Below are 6000 nucleotides of genomic sequence, written 5' to 3'. Positions count from 1 at the left end.
TACCCTCAAAATTTCATTTTCCCCAACTCGAGCCATTTGACGAATTGAAGGATCCTTTGGATCACCTCAACACTTTCAAGACAACTTTGGGTCTCCAACAGCCCCCTAACAAAACACTATGCCGCTCTTTCCCAACTAACCTCAAAGGGGCAGCCAAGGAGTGGTTCACTAAACTATCGATATTGTCCATTGATAACTTCGAGCAGTGATAATGCATTAAAATGTATACTTGTTATATATTTATGTGGGCGTTATCTCCTTATTACTATGCTTAATTTGTATAATTAAGCCATGATTTGCATTAGTCCCTATTATTTATCTTTACATAATTTTTTGAATAAGATGTTATTCATTGTGTGTAATTTTCTACTTTCAGGAAATCATGTAAGAAAGATGAGCTTACAAGAATTTGTGATAGAATAGCTAAAGGACCATGCTTAAATGTCTAAGGAGGTGTGTAGCTGGAGTGTTTGGATCATCTACCATGATTGGAAGTTTCAAATAAGGAAAGAAATAAAAGATGTAGAATTTGAAAAGGAAAAATCTGATTTGAGCACTGATCAGCATTTTAGGCGTATCTCTCTCCTCAAAAATCCAATTGATACAAAGCTAGATGGGTTGGAACCATGACTTAAATATCTACAACTTTTAAGTTTTGAGTTTTCCGAAATTCTCAACTTTGAAGGCCAAAATTAACTCACAAGTTACTTCTGTAAACTTGGAGGGAAATTAAAATAGTAAAAGTTTTATTTTCTTTGGACACTTTTTATGTGAGGGTTTAGAAGGGAGGCTGGTAGAATGAATTTTGGCAAAGAAAACCTTGTATTTTCCTTTCTCTAATGGCAGCCTAAACTCTTTGCTAGGGCTAGAGGTTATGTTTCTTCTATATAGTATGAATATTCAATGTGATTCTTTCTAGGATTTTATCAACAATATATTTGATTGTTCAATTAGATTTCTTTTGATGTATTAGTTCTTCCATGCTTTCAATAAGTTCAATCATGTTTTTCTTATTGTTGAGATGAATTTCTAGTAGTTTTAAATAGAAATAAGGTTTTAAAGTGAATGGGTTTTTCTGAAAATTTTTCTAACCGCATTATTAATCGAGGTTATCACGCGTTCTTAAATTATCTCAGTTCAACCGAATCATAAATTTTTAATTGAATAAGAACAATCAATTATGAAATATATATTTTCTTAGATCACAAAGAATCTCATATCGATACAGGGAAACACCCCAATATCCTAGTATTTACATTATTAATTTAAATCAATTTTTATTATTATATTCTTGTTAACAATCACCAAGTAAAAATATTTTGCTTCTTTACCCAAATTTTTGTTTAATTATATTGTCTTTGAATCTATCCTGCTCCTTGTGGTTCGACCTTGGTACTCTGAAAATTATATTGCTACGATCTCCTGCACTTGGGAGTGAGCAAGAAAGTAGCTAGGCAATTCCTTCCTTCGTCATTTCATCAGTGGGCAGCGTCCAAAAAGACCAGTTGACCATTTGCTCACCATAAGCAAGGAGAGAAGGAAACTTTGAGATCATATGTAGCACGTTTCACTCGAGGAACTTTAGAGATGGACGAAGCAGATGACAAGGTGCAATTGACAACCTTTAAGGCTGGATTAAAGTCCAGAGAATTTGTGGTCTCCCTAGCAAAGAATCCCCCTTAAAACGATGGCAAGATGCTCATGAAGGCACAAAAATATATGAATGCTGAGGATGCCCTAGCAACAATAGGGGGAGAAAAGAAACCCAAGGTGAAGAAGAAAGAAAAAGAAGACGACTGAAGAAGATGGAAAAGGGATCGAGCTGATCAACAAAATGTTGAAGGGAACAAACGAAGAGATGACAAAAACCTTCATGCAGTAAAGTTCACACCTTTGGTGATGCCTGTCAACCAGATTTTAAGGCAAATGAAGGACGAACACTATCTCAAATGGCCTAGGCCTTTACACCCGTCACCCAATGTTTGCGACAAGAGGAAATATTACCATTTCCACAAAGATCATGGACATTATATAGAGGACTGCCGAGACTTAAAGGAGTAGGTAAAAGAGTTTATACGAAAAGGGAAGCCACAGAAATTTGTAAAGAATGGATATTCCAACAAATTCAGGGATGGTAACAAGGACCAACACGAAGGTTCTCAAAAGGATGAGAACCACATGCATCTTCATCCACAGAGTGCCATTGGAGGGTTATTCAAGTCCCTCAGGAAGTCGCACCAAAGGAAGGTGAATAGTGTTCATAGCCTGCCTCCTTTAAAGCAAAGAAGGACGAATCAAGATATGTGTTTCTCAGAAGAAAATGCCAGAGGGGTGAAACAGCCTCATGACAACCCGTTGGTCATCATACTCATGATTGAAGGATTCAACACCAGAAGGGGTCTGGTTGACAACGAGAGCTCGACAGACATCATTTACCTTCCTACTTTCCAGCAATTAAAAGTAAACCCAAAGAGAGTTCATCCATTCGAATCTCCCCTCGTCAGTTTCAGTGGAGACAAGGTGTACCCCTGGGGAATAGTAACTTTAACCGTCACAGCTGGCTCGTACCCCCTCCAGGTAACCAACAAACATAACTTTTTGGTAGTAGACTCACCTTTGTCCTACAATGTAATTATAGGAAGGTCTACCCTTAATCATTGGAAAGCAGCTACTTCCACGTATTGTTTGAAGGTAAAGTTTCCAACAGAACAAGGGGTTAGAGAAATAAGAGGAGACCAGGTTTTGGCGAGGGAATGTTACCATGCGGTCTTAGCCTCGAAGGAAAACCATACATGGGTGATTAAGGAAAAGATGCCACAAATTACTGAGAAACTAAAGATGATAGAGTTGGTCGAAGGAGATCCTACGAAGACAACCCAGGTAGGGATGAATCTAAGCCCTCAGACGAAGAAAGAGATTGTAAGCTTCCTGAAGGATAACCTAGATGTGTTTGCATGGAGCCACGAAGATATGCCAAGTATACTAGCAAACATCATTCAACACTGCCTGAATGTGGACCTTGAGAAGGGGCCTGTCCAACAAAGTAGTTATAGACGAAGTGAACAAGTTGCTCGCTGCTAATTTCATCAAGGAGGTCTACTATCCAGAGTGGTTGAACAACATCGTCATGTTCAAAAAAGCAAATGAGAAGTGGAGAATATGTGTTGACTTCATAGATCTAAATAACACCTGCCTAAAGGACAGCTTCCCTCTACCTAGAATTGACCAACTTATGGACTCAACAGCAAGGCACAAGCTTCTTACTTTTATGGACACCTTCTCCGGGTACAACCAGATACAAATGACAGAGGAAGATCAAGAAAAGATGGCCTTCATCACCAGCTAGGGGCTTTACTGCTACAAGGTCATGCCTTTTGGCTTGAAGAACATGGGGGCTACGTACTAGAGATTGGTAAACCAAATGTTCAACAAACAAATCGAGAGGAAAGAAGAGGATCACCTAGACGACCTTAAGGAGACGTTTAATACATTTAGACAATACAGCATGAAGTTGAACCTGTCTAAATGTGCCTTTGGGGTCTCCTCAGGGGAATTCCTCTTGTTCATGGTATCACAAAGAGGAATAGAAGCCAACCCTGAAAAGGTGAGAGTTATCCTCAAGATGTCCTCCCCAAAGACAATCAAAGAAGTGCAATCTCTCATAGGTTGAGAGGCAGCCCTCAACAGGTTCATCTCAAAAGCAACAAACAAATGCCTTCCTTTCTTCAAGACCTTGAAGCGAGCTTTTGTCTGGACGGATGAGTGTGAGGCAGCATTCCAGGAGCTAAAGTGCTACTTGAGCAACCCCCCACTCCTGAGTCTGTCCAAGGAAGGGGAAGACTTGTTCCTCTACTTGGTAGTATCCACAACTGCAGTTAGCACAACCCTGATCAGAGAAGAGAATAAGATACAACTGCCAGTGTATTACATCAGCCAAGCCTTTCAAGGAGCTGAGGCTCGATACTTGCGGATAGAGAAGATTACCTTCGCCCAGATAATGGCCTCAAGAAAACTTCATCCATACTTTCAGGCTAACCTGATCATAGTAATGACAAACCAGCCCATTAAAAAAGCAATGAATAAACTCGAGACTGCTGGATGGATGGTACAATGGGCCATTGAGCTCAGTTAGTTTGATGTAGAACATCGCCCCTGAATGGCCATAAAAGCTTAGGCACTAGCAGACTTCATAGCAGAATTCACCACTCTTGAACATGAAGACAACCAAGAAGAACTTTGGATGATCCATACAGACGGACCGTCCACATAGAAGAAAAGAGGAACAGGTGTCATCATCACTTTCCTAGAGGAGGATGTCTTGAAGTATGGAGTCCAACTCAAATTCCCCGTAACCAATAACGAAGTGGAGTACGAGGCTATATTGACAGGGCTAAGGATAGCTCAAGCTTGGAGCTAGAAACATTTTGCTACGGAGTGACTCATAGCTCATTATAGGGCAGGTCAAGGGAGATTTTGAAACAAAGGAGGCAAGAATGCAGAAGTGCCTCAAGTTGAATCAATTAGTGAGCAACTTTAATCGTGTAGAGTTTGCTCAGATCCCACAAGATCAAAATGCCAAAGCTAATGAAGTGGGTCGGAGTGCATCAGCAAATGATCAGGCAAAGGTGGCCGATTGGAGACTGGAAGAATAGAACTCTCCCAATATTGAAGAATTTCAAACATTCCCTGTGCATACCCGCTCCGGATGGACGAGCCCCATTCTATCCTACCTTAAGGATTGACGATTACCACCAAATCCTAAGGAAGCCAAGAAGATCCAAAAACAAGCTGCCTGGTTCACGGTGTTGAATGACGAGCTTTACAAAAAAGGCTTCTCCCAGCCTACTTGAGATGTGTTGAAGAGGAAGAAGTCAAATACGTTCTGGAAGAAGTTCATGGGGGAGTTTGCAACGATCACATGGGGACAAAGTCCCTCGTCAAAAAGATCATGAGGGCAGGCTATTTTTGGCCCTTAATACAATAAGACACAGCAGATTTCGTCAAGAGATGTGACAATTGCCAAAGGTATGGAAATGTCCAACGAGTCCCAGGAGAGAAAATGACAACCATTTCTTCACCTTAGCCTTTTGTACAATGGGGGATTGACATTATAAGCCCTATACCAAAGGAAAGAGGCAAGTAAGGTTCTTACTCGTTGCAATTGACTACTTTATGAAATGGGTAGAAGCAAAAACACTGGCAACAATCACAGAAGCAAAGGTACAAAATTTTGTATAGAAAAATATTGTATGCAAGTTCGTGATCCCAAGGATGATCATCTCATATAATGGTCGTTAGTTCAGTAGTCACGAATTCAGGTCATTTTGCTCAAGCTTGGGCATCAAAAACAAATATTCATCTCCAAGACATCCTTAAGCCAATCGATAGACAGAAGTAACAAACTGAACCTTTCTAAAAATCATCAAGACCTAGTTAGTCGGGGCAAAGGGAGCATGGCCTGAGGAGTTACCAAGCGTTCTATGGGCCTACAGGACCATAGCATGAACCCCAACAGGAGAGACACCCTTCAACCTAACTTATGGCATAGAAGCAGTCATCCTAGTCGAAGTAGGACTCACCAGCCTCAGGAGGGAGTTCTTTGATGAACAAAGCAATGACGATTAACTGAAGCTGAACTTGGATTGTTTGGACGAAGTTAGAGACCAAGCCTCTTAGAGAATGACCAAGTATCAGCAAAAGATGGCCAAACACTACAACCAAAGGGCAAAGCTCAAAAGATTCAACATCGGAGACCTTGTCCTTCAAAAAGTAACTCCCGTAACAAAGGACCTAGCACAAGGCAAATGAGGACCAACCTGGGAAGGACCCTACAAGGTCGTCCACTATTCTTGCCAAGGAAGTTACCACTTGGAGGATTTGGATGAGAACAAGCTACCTCATCCATGGAATGTTAAGCACCTGAAGAGGTAATATGGATAGGAACCGTAGTCCAATTGTAAGTAGTCAGTATGAAATCATACTTTTTAATGCAAATCAAAT

This window comes from Quercus suber, unplaced genomic scaffold (assembly GCF_002906115.3).
Source record: "Quercus suber isolate HL8 unplaced genomic scaffold, Cork oak 2.0 scaffold_520, whole genome shotgun sequence".
NCBI lineage: Eukaryota > Viridiplantae > Streptophyta > Magnoliopsida > Fagales > Fagaceae > Quercus > Quercus suber.
The sequence above is the reverse complement of the archived record's forward strand: the minus strand, read 5'-3'. Positions refer to the sequence as shown.